The sequence below is a fragment of the Pogoniulus pusillus genome, chromosome 20, assembly GCF_015220805.1.
Source record: "Pogoniulus pusillus isolate bPogPus1 chromosome 20, bPogPus1.pri, whole genome shotgun sequence".
NCBI lineage: Eukaryota > Metazoa > Chordata > Aves > Piciformes > Lybiidae > Pogoniulus > Pogoniulus pusillus.
Genome location: NC_087283.1, coordinates 16,673,274 through 16,696,765, shown reverse-complemented (window position 1 = coordinate 16,696,765; position 23,492 = coordinate 16,673,274). Strand labels below are relative to the sequence as shown.

The following is a 23,492-nucleotide window of genomic DNA, read 5'->3' as shown; positions in this document are numbered from 1 at the left end:
GCAGATTTACTTCAGAGAGAAATTTGGCCCAGTAATTCCACTGAAAAATTTCCATTAAAAAGTGAATTACAGTTTCATGATCAGTTGGAAGGAACTCCTGATGTAAATATTCTTAGAGGAAGAAAAAATTATTTAAATGCCCATTGAAAGAAAATTAGAAATTTAAATTAAATGTGATAAACCTTAGTTATATCTCTTGCTACAATGCAGGAAGCATGAAACCAAATATGTAACTGGAAAGAGCCCAACTGATCTGCCTAGTAATCTGAGAACTTAATTTGACCTGTTACTGGCCCCACTATTCATAGACTATAGTCCAATTAGTGCTAAAAGCTGCTGGTCTACACTAAACTAGAAAAGCTCTAAATTTTTATGTATGTGACAAACAGTTCTTCTGGGTAAAATGATAAAAAAAAGGTAAAAGAAAGTTTGTACCTGCATTTGCAACACTTGGCAGCATAAATATAACATTTTCCCCATTTCATATCATAATTCTATTCAACATATAACATTAGTAACAATTTGCTAGTTGTTTAGTGACTATTTTAAATGTTTCAGGAACTGACAAGCCATTTGGAGCACTCTATGCTAATGGTAAGGAATGGTCAGAGTTGCTACTTAAATGGGATTCATGGAATATACATATGCAATATGCACCTAACTGATTTGGAGACTATCAAGCATCAGTTCTCTAACGCTAAAAATTTCAAAACTCTTTCCATCTTAAATAGTTTGACCACTTAGTGTTAGTAAACCTTCTACAGGGAGAATTAAGATCCATAGAAGAGCTAGCTGTTACCCATGGATTTATCAATATCTAATGCTGGGTTCCTAAGTAATAGGTAGATGGTGTAATTCATTGCTGTTCCACTGAGGTTTGGAATTTGGAGCGATTCCAAATTAATAAAGCTGGGGACAGTAGATCAGAGAAGAACATGAGGGAAATCTTCTCATTGCTTTTAAGACAGCTTGGTGACTTAGAAGTACTGAAGATCTTTGTAAAGGCAGGTTAGTCAAGAGATAGTGCAGGAAGACATAAGGTAACTTTCTATTTCTATGACCACATCATGCAAAAGCTATGCAGAGAGGAAAAGCGTAGTGCAGATTTTTGGGGATAAGAGCAGTGGTTATGGAACTGGTCCAGCTCTCAAAGTGTAGGTTAAATCCACAACAGGGGAAAGAATGGCTGTATCTTCAAGTAAAGATGAGAGAAAAATGCATTATTTCTACCTTTATTAACATAAAAATGATTACTTCTGTCCTTTTCCTAGAAAAAGCAGGACACTTTAATGTCTGAACCCTGCCTGTTCATTTTTCAGCTGAAGACAGAATTTCAGTTTGGTTTCCTTGGAAATGGACACTGAAAAAGAAACTCATGTTTTCTCGGTGTCTGCTATTTATTTCTTGTCACCTTACTGCAGGAGCAAATTGGCATGAATTACTCATGTTAGGTTGGCTATATTTAAGTGAAGTCCAAAGCCTAGTGGTTTCCTTTCACCAAATTTACTTTAAGTTAGTCTAACCAGTCTGTTCTTTGCAAACTTCTGAAACATTCTGTACCTGTTCACATAATGGCATTTATGGGATATTTTTTAAGCAAGCTGTTCTACCAGAAGTTGACTGTATGGCTTGGTAGTTGCTTTTCCTTTTAGCTCACTGCAATAAATACCTTCTCTCCAAAGCTTTTACCAAGTAGAATACCAAGTTGATATATTTTATTTTGATTTTTACTCTGGGGAAAGATTTCTTTTAGGCCCAGGTTACAATATTTTTTTTTTGTCCAAGAGTCTTTGCTTTTTGTATATTTATTTGTTTGTTTGCATTTGTTGGGGTGGTTATTTGTTTGCATTAATTACTGAAATATCCTAATATATTACACATTTACCAAAAATAAAATCTAGAAAATTATATGCAAAGTCTACAGAAAAAAAATAACTTTATACATGTGCCTGAGGCAATTTTATATAACTTCCCTCCCACCCAGTTTTTAGACCTAGAAATACTTACTTAAAATGATGTGAAAACCCCACTGATTTTGCTTGATTCTTTTCTTAGGACCATCTTTTATTAATGTTTTGTGGAATTCCCACTGTTATTTTTTTCAATACAGGAGATAATGTAGCCTATCAGCATATGCTGTCAATGGATGTCTGTTTATCTAGTGAGGCAGATTTCCTCAATTACTATATTACATAAATGGATTGATAAATCAACAGTTGCCACTTTGATGTTTTTATTAAAAGTTAAACCAATTTATTTTTTAATATTTTTCCCGTGATCTGTAAGAAAGTGAATAATAATTTCCAATCTCCATAGAGACACCTGTTAAAAAGTACCCTCATCTTCTTAAGGAGTCTGGAACATTGCTCATCCTCATGCTTTGAGAACTATTGATTATTACATAGCAGTAAAATATATTCTAAGATTTAGAGTCCCAAAGGCACTTAGCTTTATAAATCCCATTGAATTAAATTGGAATTAAAGCTCCATGAGCTCAGAGAACTAAGTTTTATTGGATTTTTTTTCACTGTAATTTCACTAGTCAAATTATCTTTGATTATAAGACAATGAACAAGTAACAGCAACCGTCTTATAGTCTCCTTCACAGTAAATTCCATTGCCAAGCTGAGTATTGTTGGAGAGTGGGAGAGGCATGGTTTTGGTCTTAGTATTTTGTTTGCTACATTTTCCGTGAAAACATCCTTCCACTGGCTTTCCTCAAGGTCTTTCCAAGCCTGCCCTGGAGATTAATGAAAGGGTATCCCCATGGATCTACTGCTTTAGGTAGGAAACCAAGTATCATGTCTGGCTGAGGTTGACCTTCTACAGTGTAGGTACTTAACAAAGTGTTTTCATGAATCAGTTTAAACTTTTTGACAGAGCGATACTCTGTGACTAACTTTCTTTTCCTTCACAATGCATTATTAGTTATTTCAGAATGCTAAAGTGTTACCTAGAGGCTAGAGTCAGAGAACTGTGATAATTGTTTTAAGATTAATATGGAAGAGATGTAGTTCCTTGAATAGAATTTTTTTATTAAGGTGCTAGAATATGAAATAGATGACAGCATACACTGAGAACACCTGACTACACTATTGGGCACAAAATCTTTTTGTTGAAAGCAAATTTACAAGTCTGATTAATTTGATACTTATGGTCTCTACTTAGTCAATAACTGACCACGTGGAACAAAACATCCTAGACATAGGCCTTGCGTGTCTCATCCATGTGATGTGTGAGTATCGTGTGTGTTTCTGCAAACTGATCACCCCTTATCTGGGCTCTTTTACACCTTTTGAACAAGGATGTCACAGAGTGGAAGAGAAGGGAAGATGGAGGGACATTTGAGGACAGATGGTGAGGGAAAAGTTTTTATAAGAAAGGAGGAGACCACTATGCCAGAAGGCAAAATATCTTGTAGCATTAAAGACTTCCTAAAGGAAAAAATATAGTGAGAAAATGTAAAGTTTTAAATGCATATTACTAAATGCAAATGGTTTAGATTATTTTACTAATTTAGTTGTGAATTTTGAACTTATTCTCTAATGTGACAGATGAAAGCTAAAAAACATAAAATCTTCCTGACCTCAGTTCCCCTACATTTTTATCTGCTTCTTGGGAAAGGATCAGTGGTCCTAAGATGTGACTGCTAGGTTAAAGGAAGCCTTGCCTAGCAGCTTCTGTTTTACTCCAAACATTTCTAATCCCTGGTGGAGAAAGCAATAAAGTTCTGTGCTTCAGGTCACGTACCTGAGTACTGGCAGTTCTTTTCAATATCTTAGATTAAATGAACTGTGAAGTATTTGTTTTATTAGAAGAGCTTTAGTTTACTTGTGAGTTGTTTTCTAAATCATGTCTGTCCAGAGCAGCTTTGGAAATCAAATGGTGTGTATTGAACACGGTGTTTAGAAACATTTTTAACAGTCTGATGCACAATGCCTCATTGTTCGGGTTGTTAAAACATTCATAGAGTGCTATTCTCCTCTTTGGCTGTATGCATAAATCTCAGCAAGGCTAATGTGAAATTGTGCACATGCAAAGGAGAGCAGAGCTCCTCTAGCATTGTCAGTAAAGGTGTATGACACAAAGTTCCTTGATGAAAAGTAGACAATGAGAATAAAGGTCCTCATCAAGGGTCTCAGTTAGGATTCACAAGACTCACATGAACTTTTGGTTCTGCTCAGTGTTTGCCTATGTCCCCAGTGTGCAAATCACTCAGGACTTTTATAGTAAGATGCACAAACTCTCTTCATGGTAACCTCCACAGGGACCTGGGTGAGAGTGTGACAGAGGGAATCCAGTGAGCTGCTCAGCCTTGATCTCGAGATGGTAGAATAAGTATTGGAGGCATCAGGTTGATTGTTGGCTGTCTGAAGATGCTTCACATCATGTTTCAACTCTGTTGCAGCCATCCACAAAGACATTTACATGTAGAACCTGTATGAAAATGTTGCTTACGTGTTTGCTGCAGTAGTTTTGCATGTGTGTCTGGAAACACACAGTGTTTTATCTCTGCATTTGGACATGTCTTAATCTGTATTTGCTCTGTTGTGTTTCTTGGATTTTTTCCTGATATGATCACTCTCAGCAATATTCTTGTAGAGGAGTTGTACCTGGAGGGGTTGTACATCCAAGTTTTGCTAGAATTTCAGCCAAAGCTGAGAAATTCTGTAGCTGATGAGTAGTGAACCTGGGATGTGAGCTGCTTGTATGCTGGAGGCCAGCCTAGTAGTGTGATGCTCTCACTTATAGAGCAAAAGCCAGCTCCTTAGCACAGGCAGCAGACACACCTTCCCTTTATAAAATGCCGCTTATGAATTAGTGCTGTTTGCTTGATTTTCTGGTATTCATCTCTAGGCTTACAGGGCTGCTTTAGTTCAGTTAGGGGCTACATTATATTTAGCTTTCTGCCATTACCTTATCTGGCTTGTGAGTAGAGTAACTTATCGAGTATTTAATTGATACTAGGTCTAAAACGCAAAGTAGATTCGAGAAAAGGCTGAAATAATGTTTTTAGTGCAGCCAAAGCACTTAAGCCATCAGAGAGACCTCTTCTTTGTCTATCACTTTCTAAGAACTGTCAGAAGAAGAATACACTAAACCAGTCACCTCTCAGTCAAACTGCAGTAGGCAAAGATACTGAAATGGGTGAGGATTGGCCAAGTAATTGTCATTGTCACAATTCTACTGTGAGCTTGTAGAAATGGATTTAAAGAACATGATCTGTGAAAGAATTAAGATGGAGTGAATAATGGGGAAATACTTGGAAACATGTTATTCAGAACATTTCATGTATTCATAAATTATTTACTCCTGAAGAACTGCAGGTGCCTCAGGATTTTTTCCATGTAATGTCAGATGCTTAGCTGGCACAAGCTGGCAATGCTGCATTTATTTCTGTGGTGCGATGCCAGTTTGCAAGGATCTGGCCTGTGTTACTATTTTTGTTTGTTTGTTTCCTGTTTGTGTTCCCAAACATTCAGATACACCTAACTCTATACAAGAGGCTGTGCTGGAGATGAGCCTGGTGGCACTATAATGCTGCAATCTCTTTGAGCTTTACTTTCGTGGTTTCCACAATAACGTCAGTTCCATTTTATATGTGTTGATAGTGTTGCTGCTCATGGTTACTTGCATGAGCTTTCTCTCTCTCCTGCACCTGTTTGGTCTGCATAGGTTACATGGTCAAATTCCATTATCCACGAATCTTCAGTTATTATCAAATTAATTTATGGGTGAATGTAGTTAGCTTTGTACATATTGTCAAAACTGAGAGTAAACAGAATTGGTTTTCCTATTTAAAATCCCATTATAGCAGCTGCACTATAAAGTGTATTTTTCTGCTGTTAAATATTTTATCTTGACCACAGCTTGCATATCAGCAGACTTGTAGCATTATGTCGACTATTATCTTTTGTCTACCAAAGCACAAGATAGTTTGGAATAATTAAATAACATCACTTCTCCATTATCCTTGGAGGGCTGATACTCTTTTCTTCTAAGAAGATAAAAGGTAAACATAAATTATAGCAAGTCAAACTGTATAATGATAAATACTGTTATAAGCCAGGATAATAATGTAAGAGAAAATAAGATGAAAACTGCCCTTTCCCACTTATATCCATCTTCTATATTTATTTTTGCTGATACAGCTATTGAAAAGCAAGACAATGTCTGTGGCAGTGCTTTTGCAAGGCCATTATATGCTCCTGAGCGACACAGTCATCATTATTCTGAGCATTATTTGCCCAAGGTTTTCTAAATAGAGATTGGTATATGGGTTTAGGTGGGAAAAGTATGAAGTCTAAGGCAGATACATAACTCTAGTAAGCACCATTTCAAACCTTATTTGAGTTTCTGTAGCCTTTTCTTTGTTAGATTTCCAGGGTGGTTTCTGCAGCAGAGAGTTGTCATCATGTGTTATCTGTGTATTCCCCACATTTTCATTAGCGTGACTGACAGTTATAGTGTCTGTAATACTTCGAGTGAAATGAAGGCATTCTCAGGTACTACTGAAATTAAGATTTCATAAGATCACAGCAGAAAATATTTTTCATGATAGATTTGTATCTAGTATCTTTTCCACAGCATAGATGTTTATCCAAAGAACAAGATTTTATTGACTTCTGGTCATTACTCAAGTGAACTACTCAGATGAAACCCATTTCTAATTTGAGAGAAGCCTGAACATTAATTTAACAGAATAATGGGAAGAGATACCGATATGAAATAGTTTTAGATGTAGAGGGTGTAGTAGTAGTAACAGATGGGAAGTCTTGAGGGAGTTAGGGCTAGGATAGAAAAGTCCTTATGGCACAGATTCGTGGGAAAAAAATAGAATAAATTGAGCATAAGAAAAGGGTGTGATGAGGATCAGGAGGTATCGGAGGATGAAATTATAATTCAATCTGCCAATCTTTGCTGCAGAACTTCACTACTATAGTAATTAATAAGACATATAGCTACAGTTTAATTAAAAAAAAAGGCAAAAGCACAGCAAAACCTCAGTTTAAAAGAAAAAAAAATCTTGAAAATTCCTGTTCAGCAACTATCATGCCATCCAAGAATATGTGCTTCTAATTGTTTTATATACACACACTCTTTTTCCACTTTATGTTGATTATTTGAAGAGTCTGAATTTAAAAGTCTTCAAATATCAGAAGTTCTTTTTCCCATTATTGTCCAATGGTGAAACTGTCACTAGCACAACACCTACAGATGAGCACAAATATCTGCAAATACTCAGATTTCTACAGAGCATGAAGTCCTTTTAAAATGAAGTTGTTGTGAATTACTTTTATTCCATTTTGTCTGTGTTGTTATTATTCTGCTGTTTTCTAAAGGTGCCTTTACCCATTTCTGTTTACATATAGCTATTATTAGAGTTTGTGCTTGCAAGTATATAATTTACATAATCATGAAATAAAGAATGCACATAAAGATGTGAAGTAAACCAGTAAACATTTTTATCCATGAAATGTTATTGCCTGACCTGATGTAAATTAAGACCAACTGCCATTTGAATAGCAATTATTTGTTATTTTGAAGTGCTGATGCTGAAAATAAACGAGGATATTTTTTACAAACTGTGTTGATCTTTTATTCAGTTCAGTTCAAGTATTCTGATTTTATAGCACTATATCTGTCATTTAATTATAGCACAGATGAACAGCAGATACTTGTATTCATTTTGGCAGATATAAACAAGTAAACAGAGTGTCCAGCACAGATTTTCAAGTGCTACAGTCATAGCAAAAACTTTATGAAACATTTAGTTGTTCAACAGAGTAGCAATGCTTAGAGGTTGACCTTGAAGTTTTTGAAATGCGAATTGATCCACTGGAACAAGTACAAAGCCAGCTTTGGTGCTAAATGTAAATTGTTAAAAATGGTGCTGCATAACATCTGCCTTGTAGTACGCCTTAATCAGCACTGTGAAAAATGAAAGTTTAACGATCTACTATAGCGGCTTCTAAGTGAAGGATAAACAAAGGATGAAAGAGTTTCCTTGCATGGTTTGTAACTGATGGCATGAAAAATGTCAAGAACCATCTGCCTCAAACTTATCCAAACTGTCATCAAGTATTCTAATCCAGTCAAAGGAGATACAACTAGAACAACCTATGTAACTTGCTGAAGGCTTATCAAAAGAGTTGTAAATAGGATGGGGGGGGGGAGGGGAATGGAAAAAGAAAAAGGAAAAAAAAAGAAAAAAAATACCCCTATCAACTGCATAACTACAGATTTCTGCCAGCTTGCCTGTGGCTTTGAAATTCAATCCCATTTCTCTAGTCTGACAAACTGTACTAAATGGTAAAATGGATTTTTATTGCTTTCAGCCATTTTCATTCCAGCTGCTATCGCTAGGTAAGTACTCAGTTTTCTAATATGAGAATTATGGTTTTTTTATTTCTCTTTTCTCTTTTGTGTGGGTATACTGACTGCAATATGCAGGAAAAACTATTTTTGCAGAGCTAGAGTGTAAATGGGGACATTTACACATCTGAGCTTTAAAAGCTGCTACTTCTTCTAACCTAGCACACAAAAGAATCCCAAATATAGCTATGTCACTGCAGAAAGCTACATTTGAGTGAACAGACATCTTTTTTTTTTTCTCTTTCTCTTTTTTTGCATTGGCTTTCACAACAGACAGGAACACATGATTTTCCCAGGAAATGAAGCACTTACATTTAAAGCTAATCTTCCTTAATTAGGCCAAGAATCAAATGACCATACCTTTGGTGGTTTGATTTTCAGTAAATCGTGCAGTTTTCAAAAAACTAGGCCAGCCTGTATCTGAGGCATAGATTTACCTTTTTGAATTGTCCCTTACTAACTAAAGAGCACAAATCTCACTAAAAGTCAATGAAAATTCTGTTGCTAAGTCAATGAATTACTTGAAGCGCCATGTCTCATCTACCAGCGAATGAGAGTGCATTTCACCAGAACATATTCTTTTGCAAGTAGTCATACTTGCAAATCCCAAGGCTTACTCCTGCACTCTGTATTGCTATGGAGTCCCCTTGGTCTTGACTGTTTTCCAAAATGAATGTTGGGACTTTTTTTTTTTTTGCTTGTACTGAAGTTGTGAAATCAGGGCTTAATCTGGGAAACTGCTTGTGTGACCCCTTTGTTAAAGCATGCTTCAAAGACATTTGTTAGGAACTGAAACTTTGGGGATGTTGCATAATGACCTAAGTAAGGAAAAGGAAAACAAAAAACAACTTCAAGGGATGCAGGAGGAAAAAGGAAAGGATAATGAATTTCGAAGGTACTCGATATTTTCACTGGTATTTATCTATCATTTTTTGTATTATCTAGCACAATGCAAACTGCCTTAGAACTGGAGACTGGATTTTGGATGTGGAATGGAAATCATGTGATTTCATAGAGTTCCACTTCAGGCTTCATATTGGCAGTTGTATTGATGTATTTAATTTTCACTCAAAATTCACAAGCCTTAGAATGCATACGAACATCCATATATTGTGTTGATTGAAGTTGTAATTTTTATTTGCTGCAAAGCAATGATCTCTTTTAACAGCTGTGTAGTGTTTAAGGGAAAAATAAATCTTTCCATTAAATGAATCCATACTTTTCATTGGCTCTTGAGTGAATTTATACAATTGATATTGATACATTTGTCATAGAATATTCCAGTGTACAGGTGGAAACAGATGATACAGTATTACTTTTTTTTGGTGACAAAATGGTATGCAATGCATTGGAAGATTAGTTATCCATAGCAGTTATATGAAATGCAAATGTCATAACACAGATTACATTTCCATAAAACCAAAATAACACTTCAATGTATGTGATTTAGTTTTACTCTGCACATTTTTATTTAGCAGAACTGACACATTGCTTCATATTTGCATCATTTTTTGCCTTTCACATTGAACAAAAAGGTGGAGAACTACTTTAATGTACATTAACCCTTTCCATGCTGGTAAAGCATCTCAAAAGACATTCACAGTTTAATAAAAATAGCATCCCACTTTAGTGCTAAAAGCAAAAGGGGATACATAAGCCAGACACTGAATTTTCTCCCCGCATTTTCATGGTAGAAATCTTGTACATCTGAAATTCCAGTTCAAGGCAGCTTCTCCAAAAAAAGAAATAGGAGGAGGGAACAGGAAAAGATGTGGTAAATGGACAACCTTTCTTGGCATTTTCTATTCTTTATTATTCATCTGAGTCAATTACGTTTACTAGGTGTTTATGAAGACAAAGATTTTCTTGTGCAGTTCTTGGCATTGGCCAAATTAGGTTGAGAGCAATTCTCATCCCCTCAAACTTTCAAGCAGACAGGAAAGAATTAGGAAGAGCAGGTCTCATAAGCAGATAAGCATCCATCAGAGTCTGAACATTTCTCTTTCTCTGTATTGTTTAATCAGTTGGCTGCTTATTGAAAAATAGGTGTTAAATGGACTACTCATTCGCCAGAGTGCTCCACTAGTCCACATATTTGACTTTGCTTTCTTTTTTTCTTTTTTTTCCTCCATTAATTATTATAATGTGCTTACACATGTGGAAAATTAATTAATTTATCTAGGATGTCAACAGGGTACAAAACACACTTTTAACAAAGACTTACAGCAAGCTAAGCAGAAGATGAGAGGCAGCAGTTAGACAGAAGAAGCTGTTGGAAAGTTCCCAGTTTGGAGGGAAAAAATCTCATCATGCTGCATACCTAATCATACTGGTTATAGGTTGCTCAGCCTGTAAAGCACCGTGTGTAGCTGTGGGGATGACTAGCATGCTATGGCTGTGTTCTTGTCCATCTGTAAGATATGCAACTGCTACAATTTGTTATTTAATTTTTCTCTATAATCTGCGCAGGGTATAAATACCTTTGGGTTGTTAGCATCTATCTTCAGGCATCCCTGGAGGGGGATGAATTTCCACTGATGACTGGATGAGACTAACTAACTTTATAGAGATAAAATGTGAAGAGACAAGTCACATTGTCTGCATGCTCTCTCAAAAGAGCTTGAGAGTCATTTCCTGTGTGTGTGGTGTGGTTATAATTTTCTCTTTTTTTTCCTTTTTTTTTTTTTTTTATTTCTACACCTGCATAACTTCATCCTCTTAGTATTCATATCCAGAACACTTGGCATTCACTGGCATTTAAAACTAAATTACTGTTAATAGTCTGTAACACATCAGTAGTAGCATGAAGTGCTACTTTGTAAGATAACAATGGGTGCTGTAAATGGAACTTGATTTTTCACAATATCTGACTGTGGCAAGAGTAAAGTGGAAACTAAATGGTCATAATACAATAACACATCTGTGGACTAGCTGAGACACTAAATTAGCATCTTTTGATAAAGAGTGGTGTGGTGCATAGCCTGTGCCATGCTAATAGCTGTATCTTTGTAACTCATAAAACATGTACAGCACATGCAGGTGGTTTCTTATTTTTTTATGGGCAGAACTGTTTAAGACTTGTACCCAGGTATGCATCCCATGAATTCCTAGCTTTCCAGGTTACTTGTTTACTGTTACTTTTTAATTGCTTTCACTGGTTTGTCATATCTGTTTTGCTACAAACAGCAGGAGATTTAAAGGGAAAAGCTCAGATTTCATTGCATATTATTGTTGCTGTTATTTTGTACAGATGTTAAACAAACATTACATGTTATTACTATTCACTTTGTTATGGCAGTTTCTCTTCTAACAGTCAAAGATATGCCAGTGGTGGCAAAACGTGTTTGTGCTACAGTAAACTACTAGATGTGTATTGATATTTTTTTTTGTGTGATTTAAGCAATTTGGAGCAAGTACAAAATGTAAAACTTTACAAGTAGTGGTATTCTGTTGTCTGGCCTCTGAACAGAAGGCTCATGGCAACAAATTATAAATCACAGGAGGGAAAAAAAGCCCTTCTCCATTCTCTATAGTTTGCTGTAAGGTATCCTCAAAGGTGTGCTGGCTGCACATTTCCATTGAGATGCATGTGAATTTTAATGAAAACAGACAGGCCTCTCCAACTTGGGTTTGCAGGCAAACTGTACAAGAACAGGGGATGGAAATCAGCAAAAGACCTTGATGCTTGTGCTCAGCATGCCTGGAAATACGTTGATGCACTCCTATGTAAATGGACTTAGTGGAGAGAAAGTGTCCAGCTACACTAGTGAACTTGAAAAGCCTGAGTATGCCCTGCTCAGCCTGGCTGATGGAGAAGACAAATCCAGTCAGTAACTAGGACGAGCAGTACTAGCTGAGTTTCCAAAGCAAGGCCTTGCGCGCTAGCTTTTGAGCCATGAATGCCATGCCTTCTGCACCCTACCCTGAGAGGAAAAGGTGACTTTTGTTTAAAGGCTTTAATTTTGTGTTGTTGCCTGGTATTTAGTAGTGGGTCAGGCTCAGAGGCCCTCTTGGCTGAGTGTGACGGTGTGGTGAGTGCGAGGCTGCAGGAGAGGCGGGAAATGGTGCACCCGCTAGCTCAGGGACGCCGTGGGCTTCAGTCGGGGCAGCCCTTGGCCTGGGCGAAAGGGGCCTAGAGCAGCAGGGTGAGCCTCACTGTCTGCTGGTGCTGAGCAGGGGCAGCTGGGGAGCCCCACAAAGAGGCCGGCGTGAGGACGGCACTGAGGCCAGGCTCTGGAACCCACCGGGCCATAGTGGGCTTCTGGTTAGTGTCTGTGGGGAAGCTGAAGGGCCTGTGAGATTCAGGGCAGAATTTGTCCTTGAATCCAGCTGGAGCTGGGGCATGTGTGCTCGTCTCAGAAGTGGTGCAGTGACACTGGGCTCTGAGGAAACACACCTACATCTTCCACAGCCACGCTTTGCCAAATATCCTCCTTCCTTCGCTCTTGTCTGTTCTCTGTCAGGCAGACTGGTTGCTAGGAATGTAAACAGGAGAATAGAAGGGCTGGCATTTGTGTCCTGTGCAGGGGTATTCTCTGTGCTCCTTTCTACAAAGAGCCAAAAGTTTGCTAGAGACGGGGTACCAGCAGTTGCCCAGGCTCCCAGGCAACACAGGAGTGTGATCTTCAAAGTTTGAGGAACTCTCCCTCAGAAACCTCAGGAAAGACTGGAAATGTTTGCTGTGGCCTAGATAACCAGCAGAGCTAGAGCAGAGGGAAGAGTCACTACAGTGGCAAGGGAGAAGTAAAGTGTGTGAATTAGGGATTTCTAAGTAAATCTCTGTTTCTTCAGCTTCATATAAAATGGATTTCTGGCAGTAGTTGCAGAGGGCAAGGAAGAAACCATGAATATTGATTACTCTCTTAGGAGAAAAGGGTCATTTGTTAAATGTAACCTAACATTTGATTGCAGCGGAATAGGTTAATTTCAAAGAGTGATTTTCCACATTTAATATATTGAACACGTTCAAAGAAAGAAGGAACTGATTGACCATGTTTGATTGAATCTTTCTCTCAGCCCTCAATACCTGTGCTTGGTTGACAAGGACTTGGGTAAAAACAAGTAAAAGGTTAAAAAGCTTTCAAATTGTGTTGTAGACACCATTGCTTAACTGCAGCTCTGAAGGTTCAGCTTAGCATGTTACTATTGATAAGAAGCATCTACACAGTATAACTTTGGTTCCCCAACTAATTAGAGTTTGATAGCAACATTTAGTCATATTGTAAAATGAGATATGGTTCCATAGTCATTGTTGGTGTCTTTGTTATTGACTCCTTTTGAGGGCACATTGCATCTCCTATAAGCTCAGTCTCTTGCTTGCTCAAAGCTCCCAGGGTGAGGTGTTTGTGGCAGCTTTGGAGCTTTATGCTGCAGTCTAGAGATGATTCAGCATGTTAGAGCCATTTACTAGCTGAACCTGGAACAAAGAATTGTGGGAATAAGGCCTATGGGGGGGAAAATTGCTTTGTGATCTTGAATCGTGAGATTTATGATCAGACAGTAAGTCAGAAGTCATTACTGCTTGGAACCAGCAGTTGAAAAGTTGACAAGTTGACCACATCAGCATCAGATCTTTGATCTCTGCTACCCTTTTGCCTTTAAGATCTGTGTTAGTAAGAAAAGAATCTGTAATCATGACTGATGCAGTCAAGCTGTTAGTGATGGTTACTGCAATCTTCTGGGTCATAGGAAGCACCTGCACTGGGGTGGGGTTTTCTGCCAGCTGATGAAAGGAGTAGTGATTTCCCGCCATTTTGTGTAGGCGCTCTGCTGTGGTGTTCCTGCAGAGGCCTAGCAGCACCTCGCGAGCCTGTCATGAGGGGATTTGTGGTTGCCGAAGTATTCACCTGTGGACAGCTGTCTGCTCTAGAAGTTATTGCAGTGTTGGAATGCTGCACCAGGACTGATTCCTGCTTTTCCAGCGTGTCAATGCATCAACAGAGATGCAGAGGAAAGATACAGGTAACTGTTAGAAACTTGTTAGCTTTTATAACCTATTGGCCAATACGTATCTGTTAACCAATAGCTGGTTTAAGTATGGCTATAGATGTTATGTTGTTTTGATTTTAGTTCCTTTTTTCCCTTAATTATATACACTGAGATCTGCATTCTGATGTTGTATGGTGTGTTATCTAAAAATAACCAGGGCTTGATCTGGAATGAAGTTTGTGGACGCTTACATGTTTTGCCTGAGATGATAGACATCTAGGTATAGTATATCATTTCCTTTATAGCTCTTTGAGAGGAAAAAAACCCAACAAACAACTATAGTAGTTTAAGAATTTTTAAGTCTAATAAAACTAATTGAAGTCTGAAATGTTTATGGTAAGGAAAGATTTTGGGAGTGATTTGGTAGTTTTTTGTTTTGGTGGTTTTGTTGTTGGTTGTTTGTGTTTATTTATTTTTCTTCATGTGGTTTCAAGTTAATTTCTCCTTCTGCACAGAAAGATATGTAGAGATACAGGACACCTGATTTTCTTCCTAGATTGTGTTTCCACCAGTGGTGTAATAAGTGGTTACTTTCTAGGGTCTTGAAGATACCAATAACAGTTAATGTGAAGATGTGTTTTCTTCCAAAGTCTTTGATGCAGGAAAGTAGCAAATTTCTACAGTTCACTCTAAATGGTGATGCAGACAGTCAAATAGTTCTGTGCATTTTTGTTTCAGAAATTAGTGCAAATCAACAACTTGATATTCTCGGTCTTTATCTGCCTGACAATTGATAGGATTGCTAAAATTCACTGATTTAAAAAAATGTAGGAGGGGGGAGACATGGAAGCTTCCCTTCCCTAGAAGCCCTAAAATCCAATCCAAACCCCACAACAATTCTGCCTACAAATTTTTTGTAAAATTTGAGATTTACTATCTGGAAATAATTCTTGCTCTCTAGGATGTTACACTTGGCCTGAAATATTTTGTGAGAGAACATTGCTGCTGAACTCATTGGTGCTGTGATTTAAGACTCCCTTATTTTGATAGTTCATGCTCTCTATACAGAAGTCTTCATTTATCAGAGCCACTTTCCAGTTAAAGCTTATTTAGTCTCCCTAATAATGAATCTGCAGTACATGTGGTGATGGAGACCCTGTAGGGGATGTACAAAAGTTACTCTATGTAGCTGAACACTTCTACTTTTGTTTACCTGGTTCCTGATGTTTGGGGTTTGGTTTCTTTCAGCTTCTTCTGTAGCTCTTTTTGGAGTTACCCAGATTTTTAAATGTGTTTTGAGGAGTGATATGTTTATATTTCTAACCATCTACTACATTCCTAAATTCTGTATCTTTGAGTTTAAATTTTTTTAATATTTCTTGCTGTGTAACAGTATTATATATCAGCGTTGTTGACTGGTGTGACTAATACTGTTAATGCTGTTAATCAGTAATAGTATACTTCTCAAAAGAGCTTTCAGGTTAGTCTGCTTGTTTAGGACTTCAGATAAATAATCATTCAATGGCATGACAAATTTGACAGAACTTCCATCAGTGAAGTGTAGAATTGAGTGGTTTCAGAATGTGTGACAAAGCCAGTGTGTTATCAGCCTGTCCTCTGATGTTTCATTATCAAGCTAATACAATGCTGTTTGCAGTGCAGAAGACATTTTCTTTCTGATTACATGTTTTCTTGTGACACATGATATTTTGAACAAACCTTTCATTGGTTGAGAGTACAGCATTTAGAGGAGGCTTTGATTTTTGTCATTTGGTTTGGGTTTGGTGTGCAGGTTTGGTTTTTGGGGGTCTTGTTTTGGTTTGTGGTAGCTTGCATGTGTGGTTTTGTTTTTTTGTTTGGTTTTTTTTTTCCCCCCCCCCCCCTGGTGTGTGGTTTGTTTTTCTTTTTATGTTTGTTTGTGGGGGTTTTTTTTGGGTTTGATTGGTTGGTGTGGTTTTGTTGATTGTTTTTGTTTGTTTTGTATTTTTTTTCTCCTGTAAAATTTAAGGATACATCAGCCAGATTAGTTGCTGAGGATCTGATTCAACATATGGAGAAGAAACTCTTCCATTAGGTTTGACTGAGGTTTGTACAATAGCAGGGGAGGCCAGAAGGCTTCAAAGTGGCAGAAGCTTTTGTACATCGCACATCAAAATATGTCAAACATTAATTGCTGTGTTGGGAATACTATAATGCTAAGCAGGTTCCAGGTGTATGCTAATGAGATTGTGAATTGAACAGTATAACCTGTGGTGTATTTTTGGCACATTTAACTCCTGTCTAAGCATTTGATCTAGAATTGAAAAAGGCGGACTTCTAGTTTGGTTTTATTTTGTAGCTAAGTGGGGTGGCCTCTTTGTGTGTTACAAATATAAGATCATATTCTGCCAAGCACATATTTGTTTCCCCCCCCCCCCCCCCCCCACTTTTAATTTTTAAACTCCTAGTTCAATTTATCTTTTTAAAATTTTGGATTAAAAAAAAAATCCCTTCTCAACTTCACATGAAAAGATAAAATACTTTAAATGCTGACAGAAAAACTATGTATCACAGTACTTGTACCCAACTAGAAATTTTCTTGGACTTGAGAACTGCTGACTAAAAATGTCAAATTTTAATGCTTATCTGAACAGTGCAGTAGCTACAGATCTTTTGTGGTTCACTCTTCATTGCTTTTAGAGGTACTTTAATTACTGAAGTTCAAGAAGGCCATGATGTAGAAAAAATTTAACTTGATTTTAAAACATTGTCTGGAATGCATGAAAAGGAGATTAGAATTCAATTCAGTGCATTCCTCAAACTCTTAAACATATCACTCAAATTTTAACAACCAATGACTTGTCTATTTTGTGACAGAGACTTTTTCTTTTGTCAGAAGAATGTGACAGTAGAAATAATGGTGCTTGAGTTGCACCTGCTTCATACACTCATTCAAAGGAAAGAGGATGATGTGGGGGGTGTGTGAACAGATCTTATAACGGTTCTATATCAAGTTTGAATTAAAAAGAACAAAACACAATACTATCAGTTTATGCTCCACATTGCTCTTCATGTGAGTGAGTGGTAATGGACTTTATTCTTTTTCCATGAATAAAACACACAGGATTCTTGAGTTGTGTGCTTTGCAGTGTCAGTATATCTCTACAGAGTCTTATGTTTTATAGCTGGAAAAATGAGTGCAAATGACCAGATGATAAAAGGTCTCATTCCCATATTGTATAGTTTTTGAAGTAATATTTAATGAAGTTAGTGAATGTTTGAAAGCTGTGTTTATAGTAGCATTTTATTGAAGATCAGGTGTTTCAAGTAAATTTGTTTAATATTGGGGTTTTGTTTCTTAACAGGAATGGCACTTTTTTTCTTTCTGGCATCTGACTGCTGAATAAAACAGAACTTCTATGTTCTGAACATTCTGTATTTTCAGGGAATTAATAACAAGCACATAATATACACACTAGTGAGACTTGCAAATTGCATTTTAACTTGGGTGAATTAAAAAAAAACAAACAGGAAGTTTACTTCAGAAACTCTTGGGTTTTCTATGCATTTGTGCAGTTCTTGGAACATTCATCATGGTAGCTTATCAGAGAGTTTTCTTTTGCTGAAATAGAAAAGTGTGGATGATATGCCCTTGGCACAGTACTGTAAACTAGTTTACACAACATCTGTTTTCAAAGGTGAAATGTGCTGTCGTGGTTTTATGAAGTCAGTTTTGACTGGGAGCTTCTGAAGTTCCTATCAGCTGCTGTGCAATAGGTATCCTGGAATCTCAGTATTCACTCATGTAAGTGCAATGTCAGTTTCTCTGAGACTGTATTAACCACTATACATTACATATATATCTGGAGAATGTTTTGGGGTAGGGAAGGCTGAAAGAAAGAGAAGCTGGAATGCATCTTCATTTGCTGTAGTGTTGCTCTGTGGTTCTTTTTAGTACTTTGGGCTGCATGTTGATCTCTTTGAGAAGGCACACGTTTCTGCATAACATGAAAAATACATGTGCTGCTTGGGTACACTGGTGACAGCAGTTTTCTAAGAGCTACAATAGTGTTTTGATCTGGTTCTAGGAATAATCTATGAATATAATGGGGAACCAAACAATAGTGGCAGATCTAAGGTACAGGCTGTGGTTATTCAAGAATTACGTTCATGCCACAAGTTTTTGTTTATTTAGCTATAATATCTGAAATAAATTGAGCTATATTGCTTTGTATTTTGACCTTATATATGACTGAATCACATGGAGGCTACATTTGTTCTATTCAGTTATTTTTTTTACTGACTGAACAGCTTAATACCAAGTTAAAAAAAAAACAAAACAACAAATAAAAAAAAAACTGCCATCAATGCAATAGCTGTCAGCAATCATTATCACTAAGTGAATTTAGTGGGACTACCTTTGATTTGTTCCAATATGAGCAGTGGAAAATGAGGCTGATGGATTCTTTAGTGGTCACTTCATTATCCTCAAAGGCTACACTGAGATCTCTAAAAGTATGTAAATTTAGGCAAGCCTTCCTCTCAGCCTTCATGCCCAAGTGGTGTAGAAACCATGGGAAGAATTGTTGAAGCCTGTCAGAAACAACTGCAAAAAGCAAAGATGACTTGCATAGTTTGGCTGATCTTGCTCTTTTCCACTATCCGCTTCCAAGTGTTTTGGTGTTTAAAAATAGATCATTAGACCAAATAGTAAGACACTATTAAAACTGAAATGTATAATGCTCCAAGTGAAAATCCCATGGGATCTCTTGGGAAGTGGGTGCTTTTTCAGTCTACCTTTGAATGTGCCTAGACCCTGTTATAATGAAGTCTTAACTGCACAACATCAAGTGTTTTGGCAGAACCCAGTTAACTATAGAGTTCATAATTTTCTAACCAGGACAGGCCTCCTAAGTATCTGAAGCTAGAGAGCAGGAGTGAGCAGAGGCATAAAATAATTGGAGCAAGACAGGGCACTGGGAGGAAGGATGCTCTGTGCTTGAGAATCATTCATTTCAGACAATGCAGTTTGCAGATTTCAGGCCTATCATGTAAGGATTTTTCTGTGCTCTGCAGTGCAGATTCTGCACACTGATGACCTATTAAGGCCTATTTTTAGGACTTAATGCTGATATTTCTTGATTATAAGGCAAATGTAGTTGTCATTATGAGATGCTCACAGTGTTAAAGGGTGTGTGCACAGGTGAACTTGTCCTCCTTTTGAATTCCTGGTGAGGTAAAAGGGCTTTAATCCTCATTCCTAGTGGTCTAGTAGTTCACCCTGTAAATTGAAAGGAAAAAAAGGTGGTGGAAAAAATAACTTTCACCAAAGATCACTGAACAGTTTTTTTTCCAAAGGACATAAACAAGAGTCCTACAGAAATGACAAACTACATTTGTCTACTGAACCATGTTGGTCTAGTGAGTAAGGAAAATGCCTTGTAGAATTATTTGAAGAAAATTATATGAGCCCTGAGAAAGGGGGCTGGAAATGGAAGGGGACTTGATTGCAGTCTTTGTGCTGACATCCTATAAAGCTTGTATTATCCAAAGAACTACATTCCCCTTTTACATATGTGATGGTTTGGGTGTTCCCTGCCCCCCCCCACTTTAGAAATCACCCAGATGGCTCTGGAAATGTGAATGAAGCTTATATTTACAGCTAGCACAATATACAAGTTGATATTTACAGTATATACAGTTATATACAGAAATATACAAGGTAAAAAAGGTAATACAGAAACACAACTCCCCTCCAAGATATCTGAGTCCCCAGGAGGGGCTCTCAACCACCCCTTCACCTTCCCCCTACCCCTTTCAACCTTACCCCAGTCCAAAGGAAGAATAGAGGTTCAGCCAGGGGGTTAGGAAGCAAAACAGATTAGTCCAAAATGGAGGGTGAGGTTAGAGAAATGCAGCTCAGCCAGCAGCCCAAGCAAGAGTGGTAACCTATGTTTGTATTTCTTGTTCCCATACATCTCAGCAAGCCTATGAGTGAAGTAGACATCACCATTGTTTTTCTTTCCACAGCCTGTAATCTAGTTCTTCTCACCAAATCATTCTAGCTAGCTTCAAACTAGCACAACATATGAGCTACAGCAATGACTGGTGTAAGGTTTTGGCCATCTTTTCCAGTAAGAGGAAGACTTAAAGGGAAAGTTTTGGGAAATAATAGAAGCATATAACCCTCTGTCTTGTACTATTTGCAAGTCTTCGATGAATATCATGTAAACCACTCCTGTTACACAGCTTAATGTCACTGGCCCCACTTCATGAGGCTGAGAAAGGTTAAGGGGACTTGTCATGCATTGTTCAGAATGTCTGTGTCAAAGCCATAAATATGTTTCTGGCTCTGCTTTAAAGCCAGCAGATTCATTTCTCTGACATTTAATTAAAAATCTTAGTGAAAATATATGCTTAACAGACAGCACATACTTGCAGTTATTATCTGTTTTGTTTTCTATATATGTTTTTGACAATGCTTCAGATTACGGAAAACATTCTCCAAATATTTTCAGATGCTCACAGATTAAAAAAAAAAAAAAACAAACTCATCTTTACCTGTCCCAGCCTACCAGGAAGAGGTGAATGGAGAGGTCAGATTCTGTTTCTGAATCATTGTAGCTTAGACTGAGTGTGTTACTGCTTCTCTTTGCCCACTACCCCTGCTTCAGTTCCCATAGTTATGTGTTTATGCTGTTTTCTAACACGTAAGTGGAGATATAAATGAGTCAATCCACAATGACACATTTAGATTTCAGATGTTATACTGGACAATATGCTCACAGTTAGGCTGTCCTTGTAAAGAGTATTTTATTTTATTATTGGCAAAGCATTTTCAGGCTTGCTATGAGGAACTGGTAAAATCCAGTTAGACATATGATAGATGCATTCCCTATAGACATCTAAAGAAATATAGTATCCCAGAACTCATTTTATGCTTTGAAACAATTCTTGGTATTTGTTATAGGGCACACAGAACAAACCAATTTAACCTATTACACCACTAACTTCACATCACTGTGATTTTTTTTGCAAGGAAGCATGGTCAGTTTACTTTTCAAAATAATATTTTAAATTATTTCTGAGAGGGCTACTTGTAAACAGCCCAGCTTATATTGGAGTGGTGCGGCCAGTAGGACAAGGAAGGTTATTCTTCCCCTGTACCCAGCACTGGTCAGGCCACACCTTGAGTACTGTGTCCAGTTCTGGGCTTCTCAATTCAAGAGAGATGTTGAGACTCTGGAACATGTCCAGAATAGGGCAGTGAAGCTGGTGAGGGGCCTGACACAGAGCCCTGTGAGGAGAGGCTGAGAGAGCTGGGGTTGTTTAGCCCGGAGAAGAGGAGGCTCGAGGTGATCTCTTTGCTGTCTACAACTCCCTGAAGTGAGACTGTAGCCAAGTGGAGGTCAGTCTCTTCTCCCAGACGACCAGCAACAGAACAAGGGGATGCAGTTGTGCCAGGGGAGTATAGCCTTGCTATTAAGAGGAAGTTCTTCACAGAGTAATTTGCCATTGGAATGGGCTGCCCAGGGAGGTGGTGAAGTCACCATCAATGGACGTGTTTAAGAAAAGACTGGATGAGGTACTTAGTGCCATGGTCTAGTTGATAGGATAGGGCTGGGTGATAAGTTGGACTGGATGATCTTGGAGGTTTCTTCCAACCTGGTTGATTCTGATTTCTGTTACTATTGCTCTCTATTGATCCATTATTACAGTGAAATGTAAAATTATTGTGTATTAATAGTATGAATAATCAATAAAAATAACTGTAGCTTGTTCTTGAGGATTTTAGTGCAAAAAAAATTGCAGAGAGGCATATAATAACATAAAGCAGCTGAGTTCAGAGCATGTAGTTAAGGTCTCACAGTTAAAAACTTATGAAGGCAGCTGCCCCAAAATAATCTCTGTGCTTTGGCTTCCCATTAGTGGACTGCAGGAAGTCTTTCTTTCCTCTATGCTTTTTACCATTAAGCCTTTTGGATGCTGAATCCTTAGTTCTGCTGTGTGTAGCCCAGTAGATCTTTGGGTTTAATTGTGGTAGTCTTTTGACATAAGTACTGATACATTTATTCATGATCTTATCAGTCAAGAGAAATCACTCTTGAGAGATCAAAAATATCTTATTTTCTTCTGACACAGAAGAAGATGGCTCAGTCCAAAGCCCACTCAAATTGAGGAACTGATTCAGATCTGTATGAGATAAAATAGTCTCCTTTATTCAAAAAAAGGCTCTCTATCAGGCCTAGAAACAAGTCTTCTGAACTGCATACTTGTTCCTTAATTATGTTTTTCTATTGAAAAGAAGGGAGTTGTGACATCTAGTGTGATAAATGTGTTCTTCCATGAAAACATTCTTTAGGTTGAGGCTATGTGTCAGCAGTTAAAGTAGCCAAAGATCATGTAGTTTTATTTTGTGGAAAATGTCACAAACACTTGTAACATATTTGACTGTTGCTCTTACATTTGCTTACTTTTTTCCATTTGATACCTTACTGCTGTAGTAAGAAGTCATTAAATCATTAAAGCATAAAGGGGCATTATGTGCAATGGTAGGTCTTGGTGGGGAGGAAAAAAATGAAAAGCTAAAACCCAAGAATGAGTGCATAATACCTTAATGCGAGTAAATGGATCTTTCCCTGGAGATCTTCAGTTTTAATGCTTTGCTGGGTTGCTGAACAGAACATGCTGTTGTGATAGAAATGACTGCCAGATGTAGCTTTGCACCTAGACAGGACAATGCTTGTACTTCGGGTGCAGCAGCAAGCAAATGTTTCAGTGTGGATCTTGGCTTGTTAGAAAGGCTTAGATCACTCTGATATCTGTTTCCTGGGTTGCTAGGACACATCAAAAAGTGTTTTCATTCATTTGTCTGCAAGAGAAAAAAAAGAAGATAGGAAGAGAGCAGATGCATTAGAAGGCAGGTTAGTACTGCCTTGATCCACTCCCAAGCTGTGTACATGTGCCCTGGGGCTAGCTCCAGGTGCAAGCTTGTGGAGAAAGTCCCGAGGTGACATGTGTTTGAAAAAACAAAGGTCATTATGGGGATTATTTGTTAGGAAAACCTGGCTGAAGTCTCTGATCCAGATACAGGCAGAAAGGAACATGACTGTGCTACAGGAGCTGCAGTGGACTGACTATGATCTTGTAAAGAAATGTTGAAAAAGATGGTTGTCACGTTGGCATGGTCCACATGCTTCATCTGGCAA

The 23,492-nt window shown here is 37.7% G+C and overlaps 1 long non-coding RNA gene across 3 annotated transcripts in view; it reads left to right on the top strand.

Annotated features, from left to right (window-relative positions):
- Positions 1-23,492, top strand: part of LOC135184226 (uncharacterized) — a 272,033-nt gene that overhangs the window by 37,120 nt on the left and 211,421 nt on the right. For 2 of the 3 annotated variants that reach the window (XR_010305921.1, XR_010305922.1), the window contains exon 1: positions 14,153-14,337. The exons of the other annotated variant lie outside the window; for it this stretch is intronic. This is a non-coding gene — a long non-coding RNA (uncharacterized LOC135184226). Of the gene's footprint in view, positions 1-14,152; positions 14,338-23,492 lie in introns of those variants that run through there. 3 annotated transcript variants of the gene reach the window in all.